Raw genomic sequence first — 11,146 nt, 5'->3', positions numbered from 1 at the left:
CTTGCATCCCTGGATCCGATGAAAGCTGTCATGGCACCGGACAGGGTTAAAAGCAGAGTGTGCCTGGCGTGCATGCTGTACCTGCGCTCCCTAGACTTTGTGTGGCTATCATGGCCCATAAACAGGTAGGAACTAGTGTTAGGGACCACTCATAGAGGCGACCTTGACGTGGTGAGTGGCTTATTACGCTATGGACAAAATGTACACCAATGCCTCATTCCACATCCAGCATAGAGGCAGGGCATAGTGCTGGTTGCAGAGTGCTATGGCATTTGTGTTTTTGCGTTTGTATATTGTATTTCATGACACTGCTAAAATTTGGTAAAAAAAAAAAAATTTTTTGCATAAAAAAATGCAAAATTTACAAAAAATTTGGAAAAATTAGCAAATTTAAAAGTTTCAGTTTCTCTACTTCTGTAATACAAAATAATACCCGCAAAAATTGTGATGACTTTACATTCCCCATATGTCTACTTCATGTTTGGATCATTTTGGGAATGATATTAAATTTTTTGGGGATGTGACAAGGCTTAGAACTTTAGAAGCAAATCTTGAAATTTTTCAGAAATTTTCAAAAACCCAATTTTTAGGGACCACTACAGGTCTGAAGTCACTTTGCGAGGCTTACATAATAGAAACCACCCAAAAATGAAACTACACCCCTCAAGGTATTCAAAACTGATTTTACAAACTTTGTTAACCCTTTACGTCTTGCACAAGAGTTATTGGCAAATGGGGATGAAATTTGAGATTTTCATTTTTTTGGCATATTTTCCATTTTAACCCATTTTTTCCACTAACAAAGCAAGGGTTAACAGCCAAACAAGACTGTATCTTTATTGCCCCGACTCTGCCGTTTACAGAATCACCCCATATGTGGCCGTAAACTACTGTACGGCCACACAGTAGGGCGTAGAGGGAAAGGTGCGCCATATGGTTTTTGGAAGGCAGATTTTGCTGGACTGGTTTATTTACACCATGTCCCATTTGAAGCCCCCTGACGCACCCCTAGAGTAGAAACTCCCTAAAAGTGACCCCATCTAAGAAACTACACCCCTCAAGGTATTCAAAACTGATTTTACATATGTAATTAACCCTTTCAGTGTTGCACAAGAGTTATTGGCAAATGGGGATGAAATTTGAGAATTTCATTTTTTTGCCAAATTTTCCCTTTTAACCCATTTTTTCTACTAGCAAAGCAAGGGTTAACAGCCAAACAAGACTGTATCTTTATTGCCCTGACTCTGCCGTTTACAGAAACACCCCATATGTGGTCGTACACTACTGTACGGCCACACGGCGGGGGCGTAGATGGAACGGAGCGCCGTGTGGTTTTTGGAGGGCTGATTTTTATGGACCGGTTTATTTACACCGTGTCCTGTTTCAGCCCCCCTGATGCACCCCTGGAGTAGAAACTCCCTAAAAGTGACCCCATTTTGGAAACTATGGGATAAGGTGGCGTTTTTTTTGGGACTATTTTTAGGGTACATATTATTTTTGGTTGCTCTATATTACATTTTTGTGTGGCAAGGTTACCAAAAATTGAAATTCTGAAATGTCATCTCCATTTGCCATTAACTGTTGAGGAACACCTAAAGTGTTAATAAAGTTTGTATAATCAGTTTTGAATACCTTGAGGGGTGTAGTTTCTTAGATGGGGTCACTTTTAGGGAGTTTTTACTCTAGGGGGGCATCAGGGGGGCTTCAAAAGGGACATGGTGTCAATAAAAAAGGCCATCAAAATCAGCCTTCCAGAAACCATGTCGGTCCTTTCCTTTTGCGGCCTCCCTTTTACTGATACAGCAGTTTACGACCACAAATGTGGCGTTTCTGTAAACTGCAGTATCAGGGTAATTGATATTTACTTTTGTTTGGTTGTTAACCCTTGTTTTGTTACCAGAAAAAACAGATTGAAATGGAAAAGTGCCAAAAATAGTGGTTTTGGCACCGTTTTTTTTTTGGATCCGAAAAGATCAGGTCCTTGAGGACTGCCTCATAGAACTGAAGGAATGTCCCTGTGTTGCCAGCACTCCGGGACAGCACAAAAGAGTTGTACATGGCAACCTGTACCAAGTAGACCGCAACTTTTTGTACCATGCCCAGGTTTTGCGCATGGCATTATATGGCTTGAGGACTTGATCAGAGAGATCAACTCCTCCCATATACCGATTGTAGTCGACGATACAATCGGGCTTGAGGACCGTTGCCGCGGTACCTCGCACAGAGACGGGGGTGGTGCTGTTACCGTGGATTGTGGACAGTACAAGGACATCCCTCTTGTCCTTATATCTGACCAGCAACAGGTTTCCAGTGGTAAGGGCACGGGTCTCACCCCTGGGGATAGGTACCTGGAGGGGAGGGCAGGGAGGCCGCGTTGATTTTTCCGCACTGTCCCACAAGCGGACGTGGATCTGGCGGCAAGGGATTGGAACAAGGGGATACTGGTATAAAAGTTACCCTTATCTAGCAGTGGGTGCATAAGGTCCCACACAAGTTTCCCGGTAACACCCAGAGTGGGGGGACATTCTGGGGGTTGAATCCGGGAATCTCGCCCCTCGTATACATGAAACTTGTAAGTGTACCCTGAGGTACTCTCACAAATTTTGTATAGCTTCACGCCATACCTCACCCGCTTGGAGGGCACATACTGGCGGAAAATGACTCTCCCCTTGAACGCAATGAGAGACTCATCAACCGTGACCTCCCTTCCAGGTACATAGGCCTCCATGAATTTGGCCCCAAAGTGATCGATGACCGGTCATATCTTATACAGACGGTCATGGGCAGGATCACCTCGGGGGGGACATGCTGCATTATCTGAATAATGCAGACATTTCCGGATGGCCTCAAACCGGGAGCGTGTCATGGCCATACTGTAAAGTGGGGTCTGGTATTGGACGTCCCCACTCCAGTACAGCGTGACACTGGGTTTCTTGACCAGGCCCATATGCAGCACGAGGCCCCAAAATGTCCTCATCTCGGCTGCACTGACCGGCGTCCAGCCACCGGGCCTGGCCAAAAAGGAGCCCGGGTGTTGAGCAACGAACTGTTGGACGTACAGGTTCGTCTGCTCCACCATCAAATTTACCAGTGGGTCACTGAAAAAATGACAAGCGGCAGCACCCCTGGGGGGTCTAGGGTCACACAGCTGTGCTGTGGACCCCAGACACCCTAACTTAGGGTGATGCAATCAAAGTTATTCAAACTAACTTTCCCTTTATTTTCCCTGCCTAAGGCCTCATGCACACGACCGTTGTTTTGGTCCACATTGTGCTGCTCGCGCGCGGACCCATTCGCTTCAATGGGGCCGCAAAAGATGCGGACAGCACTCCGTTTGCTGTCCGCATTCGTTGTTCCGCGGCCCCGCAAAAAAATATAACATGTCCTATTCTTGTCCGCAAAACGGACAAGAATAGGCAGTTATATCAATGGCCGCCCGTTCCGTTCCGCAAATTGCTTAAGGCTTCTGTTTTTTGCGGATCCGCGGTTTGCGGACCGCAAAAAACAGCACGGTCGTGTGTATGTAGCCTAACCCAAACTTTCCCTATGCTTTCCCTAAGTACCTGCTGTTCAGATGGGGGTGCTGCGGCACAGATCGGGTCCTGGGGGGCACAGATGGGGTGATGCTGGCACAGACGAACGACGTGCAGGCATCTCCTCTCTCCTCCGGCTCCAGAACACAAAAGGAGGAGGAGAGGAGCGCTTGCATCTTTTGAATCTGCCGCCGTCCCGCCCACCAACCAATCAGAGGCGATCCTGAGAGGTGATGTCACCATGATGGTGATTGGTGGGGTAAAATCACACCACCATCACCATCCTGTTCCGGTTTATCGGGTCTTCAGAGACCCGAATAACCCGGAAACGCAGAAAACCGCAGGTCTGAATTGACCTGCCGTTTTCTGCGATTTCCGACATGGGGGGGTCACAGCACTCCCCGGCGCATTTAGCCTAGGTGCCTGCTCAATGATTTGAGCAGGCACCGGCTTCCGATCACCGCCCGCCGGGCGGCGGTGATCGGAACCATACATGATGTACCGGTACGTCATGTGTCCTTAAGTACCAGGACATCATGACATACCGGTACGTCATGTGTCCTGAAGAGGTTAAAAAGTGGGTTTTGGAAATTTTCTGAAAAATTTCAAGATTTGCTTCTAAACTTCTAAGCCTTCTAACGTCCCCCCCCCCCCCCAAAAAATGGCATTTTTTTAAATGATCCAAACATGAAGTAGACATATGGGGAATGGAAAGTAATAACTATTTTTGGCGTTATTATTATCTATTATAAAAGTAGAGAAATTGAAATTTGGAATTTTGCAAATTTTTCAAAATTTTTGGTAAATCTGGTATTTTTTTATAAATAAAAATGAAATTTTTTGACTCGGTCATGAAATACAATAGTTTCAGGATGGCCTGGATAAGTAAAAGTGTTTTAAAGTTATTGACACATAAAGTGACACATGTCAGATTTGCTAAAAATTGCCTGGGCAGAAAGGGTTAATAATTATTAATAATAATAATAATAATAATAATTCTGAGATTGATCTCGAATGCTTCATTTAGACCGTATGGGTTAAGACTATTCAGTTTAGAGATCCGGTACATCTCGCGGCGTCTTATACATTCTTGCGTTGACGTGCTGGTATTTGTTCAATGGGGGTAATTTTGAAACGTATTGTAAGCCACATGGGAATTCTAAAAGGTAGATCACTTATCCAGGGAAGCGGACATTGTGAACCTTTGTGAACCACCAAGTTGTTGTTTGGCAGATAGTTGAACAGGAATCTAGATTGTCCACATTTTTTACTGCCTTGTTTATGTAGGGTACCCATATATGTGTTCATTTTAAGCATTGATAAATTCATATCACATTTGAATAACAATAAGTGGGGAGTTTCATTTACGGTGTCCCACCACAATATTTGAACAGAATATTTTGGGTATATGGGCACCCTACATAAACAAGGCAGTAAAAAATGTGGACAATCTAGATGCCTGTGCTGTGAAACTATCTGCCAAACAACTACTTTTACAAACAAAAGAGATGGTGAAAGGTTCACAATGTCCGCTTCCCTGGATACGTGATTTACCTTTTAGAATTCCCATGTGGCTTACAATACGTTGGGTGCACTATTCAAACATTACGCGATAGGCTTAATAAACACTGGTCAAACAGAAAAAAGAAATTTAAAAAACATAGTGTTTCCAGACACCCTGCAAACTATCATGGGGGATACCAGCACATCAACGCAAGAATTTACCATGTATAAGACGCCGCGAGATGTACCAGATCTATAAACTGAATAGTCTTAACCCATACAGTCTAAATGAAGCATTCTAGATCAATCTCTGAATCCCTCCAAATGGAATACACCTTATCAACTAAGCCTTTAGGGCTCATGCACACGACCGTGCCGTTTTTTTGCGGTCCGCAAATTGCGGTTCTGCAAAAAAACGGATGCCGTCCGTGTGCCTTCCGTAATTTGCGGAACGGAACAGGAGGCCCATTATAGAAATGCCTATTCTTGTCCGCAAAACGGACAAGAATAGGACAGGACTCGTAATTTTGCATCTTTTGCGGACCTATTGAAATGAATGGTTCCGTATACGGACCGAATAAGGAGTTAAAATACGGCAAGCAAAAAACGTTTGTGTGCATGAGCCCTTACAGTTTTTCTTTTATTATGTGAAACGCCCCCTCCCCCCCCCTTTTTTCTACGTCTAATGTTTTATTAGATACATCACCTTGCATTAAAAAATACGCCATTATGACCATTAAGAATTATCATTTTTTATTAATTTTTTTATCTATATTTTTTTTTATCACGCCATACCAATTTTTCATTTTTTATCTTCATTTTGATCACGCCACAACAGAATCTCCCCTTACAGCTATAACAGTATTTACCTTTATCAGAAACCCTTTTAAAAAAAGAGTCAAAAAATATTTTAAAATTTTTTTTTATTTCAATTGCCATCTTTTAAGTATAATCGATCACCCTCTCGCTTCCTATATTTGTAATATACATTTTATCAAGCTTACAAATATGTATTTTATCAGCATAGCCCAATTTTGTCTAAACATACTGAATAGTATACAGGGGATCCTTTATATAGGCCATTTCCTGGTATCACTTCTTATTTCTAATAATACTCTGTGTTGTTGTCCCTACCCGACGCTGCAACGTCGATCGCCATGACAATAAGTCAGGTGATCGCGACTACAGTGATCGTGTGACACGGCAAGGAGCGCGTCCGGGCCCAAGTTGTTGTGCATTCTCTCCATGACAACCAGAGGAGGGGCGACCACCTGACTAACTAATCAAGTGCTCATCTCGCCCTGCCTCCCGCAAACCACTCTACACCAACGAGAAAGGTCACTTGGTCGCCGGGATTGCGATCACGTGACCTGTATTAAAAACATATATTTTTCCCCTTATATACATCATTTTTAGGCGGTTTCATCAACAAAAGATGGATGAATGCATCGTGCTCTTATATTTATGAGATTTTATGATGTATGAGTTGGTCAGAAATTATGCAAATATGGGAACACCCTGTGGGTGTCTCCTCCCCTAGAACCGCCCACAGGTGCGGTTTTCTGGCAGTTTGATTTGGGGTATAAGTATATGTAATATTGTATACATCTATACGCTCCTTCTTAACCTGATGAAGGGGGCCTAAGTACCCTCAAAACGCGTCGTTTTATTTGTTTTATTTGCTGAGCAATTCCCATTAAAGAAGAAAGATATATTATATCTGCATCTGTCCTGACCGGTGATCTTGCGCCTAAATTGCGGTCCTACTATATTGCTATTACACTGACTTTGAAGAGACTGGGCTTCTCTTCTTGAAGAATCGGACGCTTCGGCTGCACGCCCGGCGACTGGCAACTGTTCGTAATAAGTCTACAACAGTGATGTGCCCATGCTTAGCACAACTACCTAAGGTGAGCTTCCATTCAGGGTCGGACTGGCTCAACGGGAAGCCGGTGAGATGCCCGGTGGGCCCCTTGTCTGTCTGCTTATACTACAGCCAGAGCCACCAGCAGGCACCTGGCTGTTATCAGGTGCTGGACTGCAGCACTGGCACACACACATCATTTTACTTTGGTGAAAGAGACAGCACAATACCTTGCCGCACTTGTTCCTTTCTCCAAAGTAAAAATTCACGGACCGCACAGAGCTGACAGCCCCCCCCCTCTCCTCTCTGTAGTGTGAGATTCCATCATGTGTGAGGAGGGGGCGGAGGAGCCGCAGGAGATAATGGAGACAATGGAGACGATGCTCTCTCTGACCTCCTGTGTCACTGTGCCTGCAGTATAAAGTTCAGTTCTCTTCTCTCACTGGTCCCACTACTCCACACAGCAGCACTGGGGTAAGTTACTGTGGGAGGGAACTGGGAAGTTAGGAGAGTCCTGAAGCTGCTGCCTCGGCACATCTTGTGTCCCCCTGTTGTTCCAGCCCCTCACAGACCTTTGCCCACCAACTATCTCACCTATACTTTATACAGAGCAAGAAGTTATGTCTCCCAGTGTCCCGCTCTTCCCTCTCATCAGTGGCATTTCACATTTTCCCAGCCACATAGGATGTAAATGTCTCTGGAGGTTATATCAGCGCTGGAGCGTTATAAGAGGAGCGGCTGATATCAGTCACATGTGATGTAATGTCTCTGGAGGTTATATCAGAGCTGGAGCGTTATAAGAGGAGCGGCTGATATCAGTCACATAGGATGTAATGTCTCTGGAGGTTATATCAGTGCTGGAGCGTTATAAGAGAAGCAGCTGATATCAGTCACATAGGATGCAATGTCTCTGGAGGTTATATCAGCGCTGGAGCGTTATAAGAGGAGCAGCTGATATCAGTCACATAGGATGCAATGTCTCTGAAGGTTATATCAGAGCTGGAGCGTTATAAGAGGAGCGGCTGATATCAGTCACATAGGATGTAATGTCTCTGGAGGTTATATCAGTGCTGGAGCGTTATAAGAGGAGCGGCTGATATCAGTCACATAGGATGTAATGTCTCTGGAGGTTATATCAGTACTGGAGTGTTATAAGAGGAGCGGCTGATATCAGTCACATAGGATGTAATGTCTCTGGAGGTTATATCAGTGCTGGAGCGTTATAAGAGAAGCAGCTGATATCAGTCACATAGGATGCAATGTCTCTGGAGGTTATATCAGCGCTGGAGCGTTATAAGAGGAGCAGCTGATATCAGTCACATAGGATGTAATGTCTCTGGAGGTTATATCAGTGCTGGAGCGTTATGAGAGAAGCAGCTGATATCAGTCACATAGGATGCAATGTCTCTGAAGGTTATATCAGCGTTGGAGCGTTATAAGAGGAGCGGCTGATATCAGTCACATAGGATGTAATGTCTCTGGAGGTTATATCAGTGCTGGAGCGTTATAAGAGGAGCGGCTGATATCAGTCACATAGGATGTAATGTCTCTGGAGGTTATATCAGTTCTGGAGCGTTATAAGAGGAGCGGCTGATATCAGTCACATAGGATGTAATGTCTCTGGAGGTTATATCAGTACTGGAGTGTTATAAGAGGAGCGGCTGATATCAGTCACATAGGATGTAATGTCTCTGGAGGTTATATCAGAGCTGGAGCGTTATAAGAGGAGCAGCTGATTTCAGTCACATAGGATGTAATGTCTCTGGAGGTTATATCAGTGCTGGAGCGTTATAAGAGGAGCAGCTGATATCAGTCACATAGGATGTAATGTCAGTAGTAATAGGGTATATGTTTCGTCAAAGTGACAGGTACCACGCCCCTTTTACACGCCCCCTTTTTATATCGCTTGATATTAAGTTTATATCACATGATATTAATTTTATATCGCATGATATAAAATTTATATCGCAGGCTATTAAGATTTATATCGCTTGATATTATATTTATATTGTTGGCTATTAAAATTTATAGTGTTAGCTATTAAAATTTATATTGTTTGATATTATATTTATATTGTTGGCTATTAAAATTTATAGTGTTAGCTATTAAAATTTATATTGTTTGCTATTAAAATTTATAGTGACAGCTATTAAAATTTATATTGTTTGCTATTAAAATTTATATTGTTTGCTATTAAATTTATAGTGTTTGCTATTAAAATTTATATTGTTTGATATTATATTTATATTGTTGGCTATTAAAATTTATAGTGTTAGCTATTAAAATTTATATTGTTTGCTATTAAAATTTATATTGTTTGCTATTAAATTTTTAGTGTTTGCTATTAAAATTTATATTGTGTGCTATTAAAATTTATAGTGGTTGCTATTAAAATTTATAGTGTTAGCTATTAAAATTTATAGCGCTTGATATGAAATTTATAGTGTTTGATATTAAAATTTATATTGCCTGATATTAATTTAATATAAGCGCATTAAAAACTTTGTGTTAGCTATTAAAATTTATAGCGCTTGATATTAAATTTATAGTGTTTGATATTAAAATTTATATTGCCTGATATTAATTTAATATAAGTGCATTAAAAATCAAATGATGACAAATATAATTTGTTTAAAAAGCTTTATTCATTTTCCTTATTTGCAACAGTCCCGTAGGGACAGACACGTTTGATTGTAATTAAAGCATCGTATACATAAGCGTTTCATGCGTTTTGTTACAAATGATCGCACAATACGGTCATTTTTTCTAAAATCGTTAGTGAAAATTTTTAACACATTTTCAAAAGATATTCCTTTAGCGAGACATTGTAAGATATATATACAGTAATGGCCGCAGACTGTACTAACGGCATCTTGTATTTGTCTGTTTTGATACCTTATAGTTTTAGAATTTTTATATAAAAACTGCATAAAGTCGCCAGGAAATATTTCATTTGCGGGTGATAAACCATAACTATCAAAAAAAATAGATATATCATTCGGGTACAATATAATTAAAATCCAATGCTTACCCCGCTGATACGAATTATCCGTATTTACAATGTAGGCCGCGGGCCTGTCGATGATTTTACCCCCCGGTAATAAATCGCACGGGAACACACCTTTAAATACGCGCCTGGCATTAATATCAGCTTTAATAACACAGGCAATTTCATAATTATTCATGTTTATTGAAAATCATATAATACCTCCCGCCGATTATTTATTTCAATAATATTTTCATGAACTGAATATACAATCATGTTAACTGTGTTCGCAATCGGTTCAGCAAATCTAATTTCAGCACGCAGATTGCCAGTTTTTACTAAAGAGAAATGACCGCCGGGCTCTTGATCCGGTGATAAATCAAAAGCGAACAAAGTGTAACCGTTCAAAAATTCGTGCCGATCGACGGATAAAGCGTTGTCGGCCTTGTGTTTCCCCGAAATATGTACTAGGGACATATTTTCACGAACAGCTGATTCGTCTTGGAAGCTAGGTTGAAAAGGTTTTGCGGGGATCTGTTGACCATCCAAATATAAGGCGGCATAATTCACGTTATAGTGGTTGAAGCACAAAGGATATCTTTGGTAACTCCCGGAAAATGATTCGTTATCCACAAACGCTAGTATTACTGTTTTTGGTAGGTTTCCGAGGAAAAGATTCTCGTGGTTAGAGATGCGCGTACCGGCTGGTACGCTATACACTTTAAGCGACGCCCGATCGATCGAGTACTTAGCGTTAGCTGTTAACAGAGCGCGACTATGACCGATTCTTACAGCGGGCGATACTTGTACTCTTTTGACAAACAGGGAAGCGTGCTGTATTTGTACTTTAAAATGGGCCGCCTCGGCCGACATAAGGCAGAAAGTGTCTTTGTTTCTTGTCAATTTTATCTTTAGATCTAAACCGTTCAGTATTAACTTCGGTTGATTAAATATATCGGCGTAAATGGGGCCCATTAATTCAACACTCCTAAATCGGGCTGAATACTTTGCTCTCTTGCTGAAGCCTTCATTACGCCCGTCGAGAACCCGGTCATCATGATGTCCCGCTGTGTCTTTATAGAATAAACCGGCTGTAAATTGGGACGCTAAAGTTTGTGAATTATAATTTATTAGGGACTCTATATACGCTCTATACGTATAAAGGTTGTCGCTTCTTGAAATCAACGTGTCGCCGAGCGTTATATCCAGTTGATTAAAAAGACTCGCTATAGGGTAGTTAATAAGTGCAACGCGTGATCC

Source organism: Bufo bufo, chromosome 7, assembly GCF_905171765.1.
Source record: "Bufo bufo chromosome 7, aBufBuf1.1, whole genome shotgun sequence".
Classification (NCBI taxonomy): Eukaryota; Metazoa; Chordata; class Amphibia; order Anura; family Bufonidae; genus Bufo; species Bufo bufo.
This window is presented reverse-complemented; position numbering follows the sequence as displayed.